Consider the following 15965-nt stretch of genomic DNA (forward strand, 5'->3'; position numbering starts at 1 on the left):
AAGATGGTGCAAACTGATTGAAGGAGCAAGGTCACATATTGTCAATCTAGCTGCAAGAGAGGATGAAGCTATCATACTTCTCTCAGAGAAAACAGGCTTTGTCTCTACTGATACTCAGAGGGCAAGAAGAAATCAAATATGGGAAGAGTGATCATATTCTGAACAGCCAAAAATCTACTCATATTAATTACATGACTTATGAATTTTCTATTATTTCAATGAGTTGGAGGAATTGACCTGTCAGTAAAAAGAAAATCAGCAACCCTAAACATACATTAATTGATCAGTGGGATAATAATGCATATAATACCATTAGTGTTGGCTTTAACTTGAGGTTGAAACTACCAATTTAACATTTTATGGGAGTACTTTAAATCGTCCTTTTATTTATGGAGTTAGTTAGAAGTTCCAAAATTCATCCCTTATGAGTGAATCAGAGCAAGCATTTTTGAAAATACTAACCTGGGTTAAATATGTACTTTCTGGACATGAAAATAATGAGCCCATACGAGGCATGAGTTCTTGACCTTGCATTGGTCAAGTTCTCACCTGCTGAGTTAGCCATCTGTATAAGCACTATTATTCTCCTTTTCTTGCAAGATTATATAAAATTCCAATTGAAAACAGAATGGTGTTTTTTTTTCAGGCTGAAGCTAGATTTTATCAAAAGACACAAAGTTTCTATTTCTTAGCTCTATTATTTTGCTATATCAAACTCCTTATCACCCCTCTCTGATCCCATAGAACCCCACAAAAAACTAGGAATTTAAGATCCATTCACCCAGAAAAGCATGTGTAAACATGGCAGATGAGGCTTGAAGTATGGAAATTTCAATGGAAACAATCCATGTACTAGGACATAAACTCCATGGTAAAAATAAAAACACTCCTTTTTCCCTCAGATATGAATGTGTGTATATATATATATATATATATATATATATATATATATATATATATCTGCCATATATTAGTTCTTAGATCAGTTACACAATGTTTTGACTCCCAACAAATTTTATATATCTTCCCACAGCTGAACAAACTTTTCCATTTCTGTTTAAATGCTGAGTCACTAATGAATGTTCTTCTTTTCATAGAGAAGACATGCATAAAGTGACATCCATAAGTCTAAAATGACCACTTGGAAGCTAGGTAAGCATTAATTCAATAAGACTACACTTCCAAAATTGTATTTGCCTTAAAAACCAGGATTCTCTGTTTTCTCTTACTTCATCTGTCCAAATGACTTCTAAAAAATATGTAACTGGGTTCTTTATGTGCGAATATTGGATCTGGTAGATTTAACAAAAAGTAATGATGATAATGGACTGAGTTCCTATAGTGTGTAAGAAAGGCTGCTGTGAACTTTATACACATTACATCTGCTGATCTGAAACAAATAGACTGCCAGATATTTTTCCAGTGAAGTTAGCTTATATAGGATCAGTAGAGAATTGTAATTTGGGATCTGCCACTATGGCAAGCCATGGTGTAGTTTCTGCACAGCAAGAGAAGGAGGATGCTTTTATAGGTAGAAAAAGAAAGTGAGGAGGGCTATAGTAAACAAAGACTCAATGGCTTTTGATTGGCTGAGTCCTTGTCAGGAAAGAAAAAACTCTTTCTTCCTCATGTTGGGCTCTCATCCCCCAACTCTATTCAACTGTTTCTATTATTTTTTTCCATATATAATGCCCCAAATCGTTACCAGATTCACAAATATACAGTGAGGAAAAGTTATTTTCTCAGTGTTACACAGTTTTTAAGTGGCAGAGCTAGGATTGAGTGCACTTTAGTCACATTTGAGGATCTAGAGGAATTATTTGAAAACTGATACATAAAGGGAAAAAAATCAAGTGTGTATCCAGCTTTTCCAATGTGAACTGTACTTAAGTGTAACTAAATAATTGAGCACCAGAATTTCTCTTTAAGGAAGTACTCAAAACTGTAAATGAAAAATACTAGAGTCAGAACATCACCACTTTTAAATCCAAGAGAAACAGAGATGCAGGAAACAGTTACCAATAACAGCTAAAAACCACAAAAAGCAGAGAAAGCTAGACTATATGTGTTTCCTGCTGGAACACACAGTACCACATTCCAGAATGTGATCAAGCTTCTAATTCTAACAATAACAAGGGACAGAAGAGCATGTTAAGTAACACCCCAGGGATGAAAACAGCCAAAACCATATTGTGGAAAACCACCTGAGTCTGCAATAAATAAATTGTAAGAAATTGAGAAAGAGTGAGAACAAGAGCTAGAGAGAGTGAGAGGGTGGCGCAGGGAGAGAGAGAAAATCAAATCTATAGATTAAAAGAAACTTAAGAAACTTACCAACCAATTGCAATGTGTAGAACTTATCAGAACACTAATTATTAAAAATCCTTTAACAATTATGAAATGGATATATTTATTTGAACTCTGTCTAAATCTTTGGTGTTATTGAGATATTGTTTTCATGCATATTTTAGGCATAATAAAAAAGAATATTGCAGTTATGTCTTAAAAGTATTATATTTTAGGTATACATAATAAATATCCTTTAATAAAAGTATGTAATATTTTAGATTTGTTTGAATAATCCTTGAGGAAAGGATAGATGGTGGTATTGTCATAGATGAAAGAAGATTGAAATTGGGAGATTAAATAATAGGTTTCATCATACTATTCTTTCAATATTTGTAAATACTGAATTTCTATAATTAAAAAAAACTACAAGTATAGTTTTTTAATATAAAATAAAATGAGGAACTCATGAGTCTTTTTTGACTCCCTGCAATTAATATCAAGCACCCAATTTTTTTCTTTCAAATTCTTGGTTCCCTGTGAGTGTCAATGCAACATTAAATTATGTTTGTGCAATGAAGATGGTTTCTTTAGATTTCAGAAGACTTTTACAAGGTGTGCCAGTTGCGTTTGTTGATAGTACCACACCTGCTCTTCTAAGTCTGTCATTTAAGTACAATGATATAGAGCCCAGCAATGCCATTTACCAGTTCCCCTTGCCAGCATTTTTCTATCTCAATTTTGTAGTAGGAGGTACTCAAGTAAAATGTGATAGATTGAAGAAAAGAAAAAAATCATATTACTTGTAGCATAAAATCATATTCTCATGTACTGAAAGCAAATAGAAGCATATGCATGACCATTGATTGGCAGAGAGAAGCAGTAGGTTTTGCCTACTTTCAGGCTTCCTCTTAAGAGACATCAAGTTTGATATGGAAGCAACTGAGACCTTTTGTGGCAGCTTCCCTGAAGTTCCTTCATGGACAGGGATAACACCAATTTGGGATTCCAGTATGGTCTATTTTTTCATCTATGTGTTGGTTACTTGAGCGTTTGTGAAAATCATTGAGTTGTATACTACGATACTTACCCTTCTCTATGTATACGCTACTGTACTTCAGTAAGATGTTAAAACAAAAACAGAAACAAAACAAAACAAGAATATCCAAGAAGTGCTGAAAAACCTCTACCTTTTCACATGTGTTTCAATTGAGCAAGAAAAGCCATTGTGATACTGAAAGACAACAAAGACTGATCGCAGATAAATTCAGATCTAAATTATTTATAGACATCCAAATAGCAACTCAACTGATTAAGACCTCAGGTTTAAATTAACCCTATGCCACATGCAGGGTAATGATAGATATTTCCAATGTGAATAGAAGCATTCCATGGCTCATATTCAATTTGAACTTTGATGGCAATTTTGTGGATCCTATTAGGACCTGTACCTGCATTGGGAATTGTGAAATATTGTGAGAAACACATTTCCTGGTTCATTTCAGTTTGGTATATAATAACTTAACTTCAATAGTAATAGCATCTCAAGGTGAAAGTGATATACTGGGTGCATGAAAGAATTACAGTGAAAGAAATATGAGCCTCACTTACTGACCTGAAGGTCAAAAAGTGGACTTGTAGAGAAAAATCTCAGAGAGACTTCTAGTTTAAGGGAAATTAATAGAGTATAATGTGTGTGGGGAAAAGGAATTAAGCTTGCTCTAGATGACATATTTTAACTCATTCTAGACCCATCAAAGTAAAACATCTGCAGAGTCTAAAAACATATTTTGATAAAACATTTTTAAATTCATTAAGATGTTGGTGCATAAGATAATTATTTGTCATTAAGTTAATCAGTCATAAAAATGTCCCAAAGATTCCTCAAATTAATTCTTAACTAAACAGCCATAAGTGTATTATATACTAATCAAAACTAACGCTGTTATAGCAAGTTCTATTTCACAGAGTATTTTGACATGCCCCATTTGAATTTGTTCCTTTAGCAATGGCTTATTATCTGTACCAAACATTATGCATGTACACTGCACACAGACCTACAATTCCTAGGAAATCACACTCTAACAATCGTTCATAACTCTGACTGCCCAGTGTAGTTTTATTTTTATTTTTTTAAATTGTAATATAAGCTTACATTTCTTTGTAAAGATTCAAATGTTAAGAAACTCTTAGAACAACTTTTGGGAAGGTCTTATTGATCTCCTTTCCTTTTTTATCCCACTCCAGACCTCAAGAAAAACCATATTCACAAATGATGTGTATCCTCTCAATACTTTTTCCATACTTTTGAGGTAGATATGCACTTATCTATGCATAGGATTTTTAAACACATCATTGTGTTCTATAACATTTTCCCCACTTAGTAACATGTTTTGAAATAGTTTTCCATGTTACTACACTTAGTCCTATTTCATTTTGTTTAGTCACTACCTAGTCTTCCAAATTAAGGGTATTTCATAATTCAGTCAACACCTGATACAAAGGTTTACAATTTCAAATACTATACCAGTTAAAAACTTAGGCTCTGGGGTCTGATTACTCTGCTGTTTAACTAGTATGGACACTTGAGCAATGTATTTAACTATACTTAGGTGCATTTTCTTAATCTATAAAAATGAGATGAATGCCTACCTCACAGGCATACTGTGAGGATTAAGTGATATAAATAACAAGCACTAAGCATAAAGCCTGGCACATAGTAAATAATAAATGTTAAACAATACACACACACACACCCACACACACAAACACACGATGTATGCAAGTACTTGACATACTGCCCAAGATGTTAAATGCTCAATATATGATATTATTATATAGATATCTTTCATGTTTTCTTCTCTGTTTTTAATAATCATTAAATATTTATCTACAAAGGTTTTATTTATATTAAAAGTATCTATTATTTGTTAATTATGTAATTTGCTAATATTTTTAGCCAGTTGAGATTTTTTAACTCTGTACAATCATTCTATATGAACTTTTTTCAATTTTATGAATTCAAATTACTCATACAAATTACTTATAGCTTTTAATATTTGTCAAGCTTAGAAAAGCCTATGCCACAAAAAATGTAAAAATATTCTCCTATACTGTATTATAATTTATATTTTTTCTGGAATGTTTCCCTACCTGCTTCTGGCAAGCACCTTTTTATATGATGTGAGGTAGGCATCCGTTTTTAATTTTTTTCCAATGCATCACCAATTATCTCCAAGTCATTTTTCAATTCTTCCCCCACGGATTTGAACTGACACCTTTAATCATATAATAGATGCATACTCATGCATGGCTTTCCTTCAGGACTCTCTACATATTGGTCATTTAGATTAGAGGATATTTTTCTTATTTTGTGATATACTTGGTTGCTTTGGGTATAAGTTTTAACCTTGTCATATAGAAATAGTTGCAAAGATTTCCAGATCCCTTTATTGAGAATCACATGCACTTTTCTCAGTCCATTCATGGTTACACAACATTGGTTGGATCTAGGAGAAATTGAGGAAAATTTCTTCCATTCACCTCCAAATGTAACTATTCTTTCTTCTCCACTAGACCTGATCCTGCCTTCAATCACTAGAAATGGAATGCTGAAGAGCTACAGGTTGTGTAGTAACTATTTTCTGTCTATCTTCTACTTTAATCACCACAAGTTTTCCCCTATCATTAGGGGATTTGCAGTTGTAATTACTTTTCCTGGCATTAGCCAAGTTGACTAATTCTTGTGCTTTCAAATTCTCATTTTGTGGCACAAACATCACTTTTCATACTTTTTGAGTCCTGTAAGAATCTCTTTCCACTCCATTTTCTATCCAAATCCCACCTTTGTGTGGTAATTTCTACTATCTCTGTTTCACAGAGTAGAAGGTAACCTGAGGACCCACAGGATGGACCTTATGCATCATAGCAATGCCTTCATAGTTCGCTGTGACAAAACTGATGCTCCATTATTCCCTTTTCATGTTGACATATATATGTATGGCTCATGTTAGATTATTAGATTATTAAATAAATGTAATGAGGTATTGGTAGTAGTAGATGAGGATGCTTTCTGAAATGATTTGATGACTTGGCAGCATCTTAAGACCCAAATTACCTATCTCTGAGGTACTTGTAGTAGTGTGGGAAGAATGCAGTGACCAGCTCCATTCTAGCATATTTCACTGGTTTGTGAAGTGATGCACATCATCTGTTACATTGGGCATCAACTTAAAATACTATTATGGCTACTCAAGTTAAATCATGGTGAAAAAGGATATTGAAACAGTGTTAAAAAGTAGGACCCTAGGCTTCCCTGGTGGCACAGTGGTTGAGAGTCTGCCTGCCGATGCAGGGGACACGGGTTTGTGCCCCAGTGCGTGAAGATCCCTCATGCCGTGGAGTGGTTGGGCCCATGAGACATGGCTGCTGAGACTGTGTGTCGGGAGCCTGTGCTCCACAATGGGAGAGGCCACACAGTGAGTGGCCCGCGTACAGAAAAAAAAAAAAAAAAGTAGGACCCTGACCCAGGAAGACTGGGCACTTGCTTCATATGGGAAGCATGGCTTCATAATCTGTGATTTAACTCTTTAGCTCTACATTGCCTCTTTAACTTACTCTGAAATTTTAATGAGACTGGAATCAGTTTAGATGAAAAATAAGTGTTTTCAATTATTTTCATGGCAAATAAGTAAGACTTTAAATGATAATTTTTCATGAATTTATTATTTGAATATGATGAAAATTAACGTTTTTCTTTCATTTATTTTAAATACGCTGTTTATTTTGAATGTCATTAATAAGTTCAAGCCAGAGAAATCAGCTAAGCTTCTGAAATGCCCCTAAATTTAGGCATATAAAATATTTTATATTTTGCTTTTAACTGTAAAAAGTAAACATTTTAATTGAAAGGGTAAATTTTAGGAATTAAAATTTAAATTAGAAATGGACTGCTATTTTTCTTTGTTACTGCACTTAATTTCATCCTAGGATGGTCATAAAACAAAAAATAGATATATTTTGGAGCTCAAATTCATATTTTTAAAAGCCAGTGTAGTTAAGTAGTCTCATAGACATACTGTGTCAACAAACTAAGATGTAGGGAGGTGAAATAGTTTGAACAGTAAAATTAAAAAGAAAATGAGGGCTTCCCTGGTGGCACAGTGGTTGAGCGTCCGCCTGCCAATGCAGGGGACACGGGTTTGTGCCCTGGTCTGGGAGGATCCCACATGCCGCAGAGCGGCTGGGCCCGTGAGCCATGGCCACTGAGCCTGCGCGTCGGGAGCCTGTGCTCCACAACGGGAGAGGCCACAGCAGTGAGAGGCCCACGTACCACAAAAAAAAAAAAAAAAAGAAAGAAAATGAGCTACAGCATTTATCAGTGTAATAGAAAATGCCCAGAACTAGAAGTCAGCAAACTAGAGGTTTAGACAAAAATCTTACAGTAGCTCATTCTGTGATGTGAAATAACCAGCTGACCACTCCAGGGCTTACATAAGAGGAGAAGTTTTGTGTCAAAGGTCTTGAAGTTTCCTTTCTGACATAAAATATGTGTAAAAGTCCATGATTTTCCCAATGCACTCTCAATGTGATAGTTCAGTTGCTATCGCACATCTTTTGTTCATTTAATATTGAAACTATTATAAACTGCCTCACTTGAAAGAGAGAAATTCAGTTTTTTGCAATGGCACATAGGGTTAATAGAAAATATACTAATACAGAAATATAGATCAAAGGAACAGGATAGAAAGCCCAGAAATAAACCCATACACCTATGGTCAATTAATCTATGACAATGGAGACAAGAATATACAGTGGAGAAAACACAGTCTCTTCAATAAGTGGTGCTGGGAAAACTGGACAGCTACATGTAAAAGAATAAAATTAGAATGTTCTCTAATACCATACACAAAAATAAACTCAAAATGGATAAAATTAACCTTTCTTATGTTTGTCCATTTGACAGAGTTTTGATATGTCATGACCTGGCACATAAGTTATAAATATCCTCAGATGGAGCCATTCATTGATGTTTTTCTTCATAAGAAACAAATAAGCTAAGTATTTTTGAGAATCCAGTAACTTGGGAAAGAATATAATGATTATTGAAATTAAAAATATTTTAATAATTAGTTATTAAGCAAAATATATAATATGTATAAAATGGAATTATTAAACTTATAACTTAAATGCCCAAAACATAGAGGCATTAATGGAGAAAGTATTTCAGTTGATTTTTTTCACTTATCATTGAGATGTAAACTAACAGTAATAGGACAGGCTCATTAAATGTTCCATATGGTCAAAGTAAATCTCTGTTTTATGTTTATTACTATAGCACTGGAACAATTAATTACAATTTTATTGTAAACAAATTTATATCCCTTTTGATCATTTTTCGAGTCCTTAAAGTTGCTTTGGTATAGTGTACAAAGTTTCACTTAATACTGTTTGTGAGACTTTCATGTGTAAACTTAAAAATTCTATTCCAAAAATTATAGTTTCCTCAAAAAGAAGTCTTTATTGAAACCAAATTTTAAATATACAGTGTCTTATTATATCATCAATCATTGTAATTATAATTTTAATCCTTGCTTTTAAAATAATATTCATACAGTAAGGAAATTTAAACATGACTGTTATTTTTGGAAATGCTTTTCTTGCAGATCACAGTGACTCACTTGAATAAGGTCTTTTCTAAGTCTCATCTAGAGTAGAAGAATACACAACAGCAAGTGATTTAGGGTGCTTAACATAAACTCTTTTTCTCATTTGCTCATGTAAAGACTACCCAGAGCATAGCACTAAGGAATATGACAGGTAAGGTACTCGTAATATGGTGTGTTTATAAGAACACATGGTTTTTAAGAAGGTTTTATAGATAAATATATGTAGGTTATTTCATATAATCTATAAAAGAGAAACAATAAAAAATACAATTAAATTCAACACTACCTTGAACTTATTTATGGCAGTTCAAAGGAAAAAAAAAGAGAACTAAAGGGCTTTGAAATTCATCAAATATCCTAAAAATAATGCAAGTATGAAGTTCCAGAATTGATTTCCAAATTTTGATTTGCTCTCCAGTATGACATGAAGTTAAATTGCGCCAAATCAGTGGCAGATGATATTACCTAGATGAAAGCAACATTGATGGAAATGAAGATAGATTTATCAGGAAGGAGTACAGGGGAAGCTGCAGTGGCATTCTCCCAAATCTTTGAAACAGTCCGAACAAAACTATGAGGTGTTATTTTCATTCTAGAATATCAAAATATTTAAATATTTTCTTTTATTCACTAATGGAGAAAATGGAATCCCTGGAACTTCTCACTCACCAGTGCTAGAGATTGCTTAAGCTTCTGCAGCAACCTTATATTATTCTCTCTGACAAACGTACCCTATTACTCTATGTGTGGCACATGGTTCTAAGAGGCAACTCCTCTTGGGAAATTTTTGTTAAGATAATAGAAAAATTCATTTTCCTTAGTTACACTTATCTGGACAATTTGTTCTCAATCTGTACATATATTCATTTAAGCACTTATATATGAGATGTACATACAAATGTCTGTATATTTGTATGAATTTAGTGCTTAAACTATAATATCAAAGTGTTATGCTTTGTTTTGTTTTTAATTTATGATTATGTTCAGATAAGTGCCAGTTTGGGGAAACTGAAGATTTTAGCATACCCATCTCAGACAGACAAATTCCTTTACCTTAGTAACCTTTGATCACCTCTAATTATGTGAATTCTTCAAGATGTCTTTTCTCTCCTTAATACCAGACACCTAACTTGAGGTCCCTCAGTATGGGGTGAAAAATATAGTCTATTGGTAAGAACTCGTTCCAGAGCATCCAAAGAATGTACTTCAAACTAAAACTTCAAACTTCAAACTAAAAAACTCTCCATTTGTAGTAGTCAAGCATCCCAAGAGTGGAGAGATGGTAATTTAATATGTGGTGTCAGTCTCACAATTTTTTTTCTATATTTAAGGTAAGAATCTAATGATGTTTTTACCTTTACCACACTAGTTAGTATTTTCTTGTAACTCACTACTTCCTAATACTTAAAATTTCAGTGAAGTTTTATTGATGTTTCCTTGCAGATTGAACTGAAATTATCTTTTATTTAAGACTTTAAGTACCATCTTGGAATAAGGGTGGAATTTTTCCCCTGTTTTGTATCTGCTGTAGACTAATAAGCTGAGTATTAGAGTTACGACTGGTAATAGTGAGAAGAATGTCCTTTTGCCTCTTCCCCATACATATTATCAAGAATGCCCTAAGGTTGATGAAATTGTCTGGATCATATTCTTACTTGTGCATAACTATCATTAAAGAATCATCTATCTATCTATCTATCATCTATCTGTCATTTACCTACCTAATCTATTTATCCTACTTACCTATCTAATCTATCCACTCCCTATTCTGGAATTTGGAAGAGTTTCACCATAAATCTTCAAAGTACAGAAATAGATATTTGAAATGTCTTAATACTGGAGCAATTTAGCATTCATCTGAGAGAGTGTTTCAAGCTACCAGTTATCTCACTATCTCACATGTGGAGAGTTTGCTTATACAAATAAACATAACAACTGACTTGTAGAAGCCTCAACAACCACTTATCAGGTCTCAGAAAGATCTGAATACAGAGTAGGATTCACCCCTATTATCTATCAAAGATTCTAGTGATGCAGCAGGAACACTTAAAGGCATCTTTTGTTTCTTATAAGAACTGAGACACTATATGTTAAGTGCCCTCTTACCTCTGTTCTGCTGGTTCTTTCATTTCTCTCTCTTTCTCATTCTCTCTCTTTCACACACACACACACACACACACACACACACACACACCTCCCCAAATCCCACAAAAGCCATCACTAGTAAGCCATTTCCATTTGATACAGAAGTCCCCTAATTGGGCAGTACTCTCATGCCAGGCCACATCATAGGCTATTGGCAGATCTGTAGATAACAGCCTTTACATGAGGAGCTCACCACTGATTTAAGCTTCAATGACCCCTGGGGGTGGAAGAAAAGGTTGTTTAAAATTTGGTGCAGAGATTTTTCAAAAAGGGTGGCAGCCAAGGAAGACTTTCAGAAAATTACGGTCTTCTCTCTAACATTTTGCTACACAGAGTATGGTCTATGCACCAGCAGCATAGACATTACCTGGGAGCTAGTTAGAAATGCAGATTCTCAGGCTCTTTTTTGATTGACTGAACCTAAATCTGCATTTTCAATTGACTGCATTTTTAACAAGACTTGAATGATTCATATGTATATTAAAGTGTGAGAAACACAGCATCTGACAAGCTCTCCCTGGGCTCCAATTTGACTCTTAACAGGATCTGTGGTGTCAATGTATCTGTCTCATTATACTGAAATTTCAGATGTAAAAGAGGTGCATTGAAGGACTCTGTTACTTTCCTGAACAAAGGTAAGCAAATAAGAATTATCTCTGTCTGGGCTGCATATTCTAGCTCTTAACAACTTTTGATATGTATGTAGGTGATGTGTGATCCATGCACTTCCAAAATGGGGGAGAGCACTGCTAAGCATGGAGATTCAAGGGTGAACTTAAATGTAAAAAACACTAACATTTTTGTTAGTGACTAATTAATGCTTTAGTTAGATATCACCTCATTGAATAAAAAATGGATTTGCTCCGAGAAATAATTTTATCAGTCAAGTTTCAATTTTAGGAAATTATTAATTAGAACTTATTAAAATATTTAAATGTGCTTTAAAAGAAAAGAGTATAATTTTTTTTTATTTTCTTCAGAAGTGATATACCTAACATTCTACCAAATCCATTAAATTTGTCACACCCCTTCCTCTTTTCATCCTAAATGCTTGTATTCATTAATCATATTTAGAAATCCGATTTCTAGAATCTTTCAATATTTAAAACAATTAAGAAGCAATATTTGCCACTGTTTATCTATATCATAAATAGTCCCCCAAAAGGAAAGGTTAATTAGTTGCCAATTTCTTTTTCCTAAACCAGAGGTTCTCTAAAATCAAGTTTTGATCCTCTTCTGTGTCTTGATCAAGGAGACATGCACCAAAGCAACCATACTCCAATAAAAGTTAATTTAAAAAAATGAGACATGCAACATAAGTAATTTAAGAACAACACAGAAAAACCAAAGTTTCCAAACAAGGTTTTGTCTGAATAAAACAGTAATAAAACTTAAAGTTATTCATAATAATTGTACTCTCACTTACTTAAATCACAATAACATTTTAAACTTTTAATTAAAAAATAAACTTTAAACTTACAAAAAATTATACACAGTACATAACGAACTCTATCTGGATTCATGATTTGTTTACATATTGTCACATTTGTTTTCTCTCTCTTTCTCTTCTTTGTCTCTCTGTCTCTGTCTTTCTGTGTGTCTCTCTTCTCTCTCATTCATATATATATATATATATATATATATATATACATATATATATAACATGTATATGTGTGTATGTATTACATGTATTTTATGTTATATATAATATGTATATTTTAATAGAATTTTGGATGAACCATTTGAGAATAAAGCAAAACCTGACTCTTGATGCTTTACACAGAAATACTTTAATGTATGTCTCTTTAAATAAGGAGATTTCCTTACAAGACCATGATTTCAATTGTGATAGGGACATAATAAATGGACAAAGTAGATGATTAAATAATATATCCCACTAGGGAATTATAAGTGAAGAAAAAATTATGGGAGACCCCTGTAAGTTAATGATCACTCAAGAAAACAGGTTTGCTTAGCCACAAAACAAAGCAAGCTTGCTTAGCAAGAAAACCATGCAACAGAAGCATGAGACATGCCCCAAAACAATAAAACAATGGTGGAATGAGCCCCTTACCCTGCCCAGTAAGCTCAGTAAGTTTATGATTCGCAGGACACGCTCCTCTGTGCACACTAAAGACAAAAATATAAAGAAAAGGTGACATTATACTAAAACCTGAGATGATTTACCAATTTTAGCATATGTTACCACTACTACTAATTTAGATAGTGCCATGACAGTCCTGGTTTGACCACGTATGGACAAGAAAACTCCCCCCAACTGATGATGAGGAGAAACAGATCATAGAAGTTTGACGCCTACTCAAGAATGTGGAAAAAGTTGGTCTTCTCCCCCTCCCCACTTTTCCTTTGATTATGAAACTGTAGCCCACTATGTTCTCGAAGCATGGCACCCTCTCACCTGCCCTCTTATAAGCCTCACAAGCATCCTATTCTAATAAATCACTTCTTATCTATCACTTTATCTCTCACTGAATTCTTTCTCTGCTGAGACATAAAGAACAGGAGCTCCTCAGAGCCCACCGAGGCACATTCCTGCAGTTTCAATTTCAGATTATTAATATTTATCCATCATTATCTAACATAAATTTCAATTTTGCCAGATATCCCAACGTCTTTTATAAATTTGTTTCTTCTGTGATCTGTGACCCATTCCAAGCCTGTGAAATTTGTTTCATTATTATCACTTTAGTCTCCTTTAACCAGGATAGTTTCTGAGTCAGTGTTTGTCTTTTATGACCCTGATTTTTTTAATGGTAGTTTTTAAAACTGTCTCTCAATTTGGCTTTGTCTAACTGTTTCCTTAGAATCAGGTTTAGGTTTTGCATTTTTGGCAACAATGCTACATAAGTGATATTATGTTGTTTTTAGATGAGCATATCTAAAGTCACAGGGTGACATTTTGACTCATTATGACTTTGATCACTTGGTTAAGTAGGGGCATAACAATTTTCTCCCCTGGAAAATTAATACTTTCCCCCCTTTTTTAAATAACAACTTCATTGAATTCACCTACAACTCACCCAGCCAATTCAGTGTATACAGTTTAATAGTTTTTAGTATATTCACAGAGTTGCACAGTCACCACCAGAATCAATTTTAGAACATTTTCATATTCTAAAACACGTTTATTTTCATCCCAGAAAGAAACCCCACACCTCTTTGTCATTTTCATTCACCTCCCAAATTTCCTTTCCATTTACATGTGTTATACATATATTAACTTTGATAAATGTTTTTCTTTTCCAAGCAAAAGTAGGTTTCCAAACACTATGTAGTCCAATTCATTATTATTTTCTTTTACTATATCTGGATTTGAGTTATAATTAGAAAGCCTTCCCTTACAAGGAAGAATGTATTAAATTTTCTACTTGTGCATGTATTATTTTTTATACTAGATTTATTATTCACTTGGAGTTTATTCTTCTGTATGTGTGAGAAGGAAATACTTTTACCTTTTTCTCAATAGCTATCAGATTGTTTTGGCACAATTTAATTTAAAAGTCTATCTTTGTTTCAAAAATTGGTGATGCCATTTTCATCATGAACTAAAATTTTCATATGTTCTTGAGTCTATTTCTAGATTAAAAAATGTATTTCACTAGTCTATCTACCTAGTCATGTGCTGGTAACATAATGCTTAATTAGAGGAATGATAGCATGTTTAAATCCCTGGTTGTTATAGTATACCCACATAGTTCTTTTTCAGGAATTCTTAGCTATTCTTGTACGTAAATTTTTCATCTGAACTTCAATCTATTTTCAGGGAAAAAAAGAGGTTGTTGTTGGTTCTATTTGACTTACATTACATTTATTAATTGATTTAGAATAAACTAATATCTTCACAATGTTGAGTTGTACTGTCTCCTTTTTTTAGTCTTGGTTTTGTTTGTTTGTTTAACTGAAAGATAAGGATATATTTACAGTGTGTGATTCAGGAATTTCACATAACCATGAGCGTTACCAGGAGAATGGGTCACATGTGAAAATCAAGCTTCATGCATGTCACAAAGTTGAAAATGGGTCGTGAAACATTGTGCTTATGCATATAACCAAGAATATGTAAGAAAATCTGGAAAAGGATAATCTTAAAGAACCATAATTTGGGCTGGACAATAAAGGCTATGAAAGTAGTAAAGATGTAGAAGATTTTGAAAAAGGGAATCCAGAAAAATCATATCTAGGGGCCTCCCTGGTGGCGCAGTGGTTGAGAGTCCGCCTGCCGATGCAGGGGATACGGGTTCGTGCCCCGGTCTGGGAGGATCCCACATGCCGCGGAGCGGCTGGGCCCGTGAGCCATGGCCTCTGGGCCTGCGCGTCCGGAGCCTGTGCTCCGCAACGGGAGAGGCCACAGCAGTGAGAGGCCCGCATACCGCAAAAAAAAAAAAGAAAAAAAAAAAAAAAAAAAAAAAAAAAAAAAAATCATATCTAGGATTGATGAGGATATATAAAACAAAAGTTAAATGTATTAATTATTTTCATCAGAGAATAAAGGGCTAAATTGGCAAGGTTAGTCTTCTGGCATATAAATATTTTATTTTGTGTAATGTGATTAGCTTCTAATTTTTTTCAACTGATGGTATATGCTTGTAATAAACTAGAAGAAAACTTTAGAAAAATTTTCTTTAGAAAAAAAGTTTCCATCAGAAACTTTTAAACAGAGTTCAGTTCTTAGAAGGAGTTTGTAAGAATAACAAGCAAAATTCAGATTCTGGAGTTTTAAATTCTTCCTCTCAGAGTGGAAGCAAATCTTTCAACAGCGTCTTCTTAATATATGGTGGGCCAAAAAGTTCATTTGTTTTTTTCCATCAGATGGCTCTAGTAACACTTAGTTGTCTTTAACTTCAT

The sequence above is a fragment of the Mesoplodon bidens genome (assembly GCF_964165515.1).
Source record: "Mesoplodon bidens genome assembly, chromosome: 7".
Lineage (NCBI taxonomy): Eukaryota > Metazoa > Chordata > Mammalia > Artiodactyla > Ziphiidae > Mesoplodon > Mesoplodon bidens.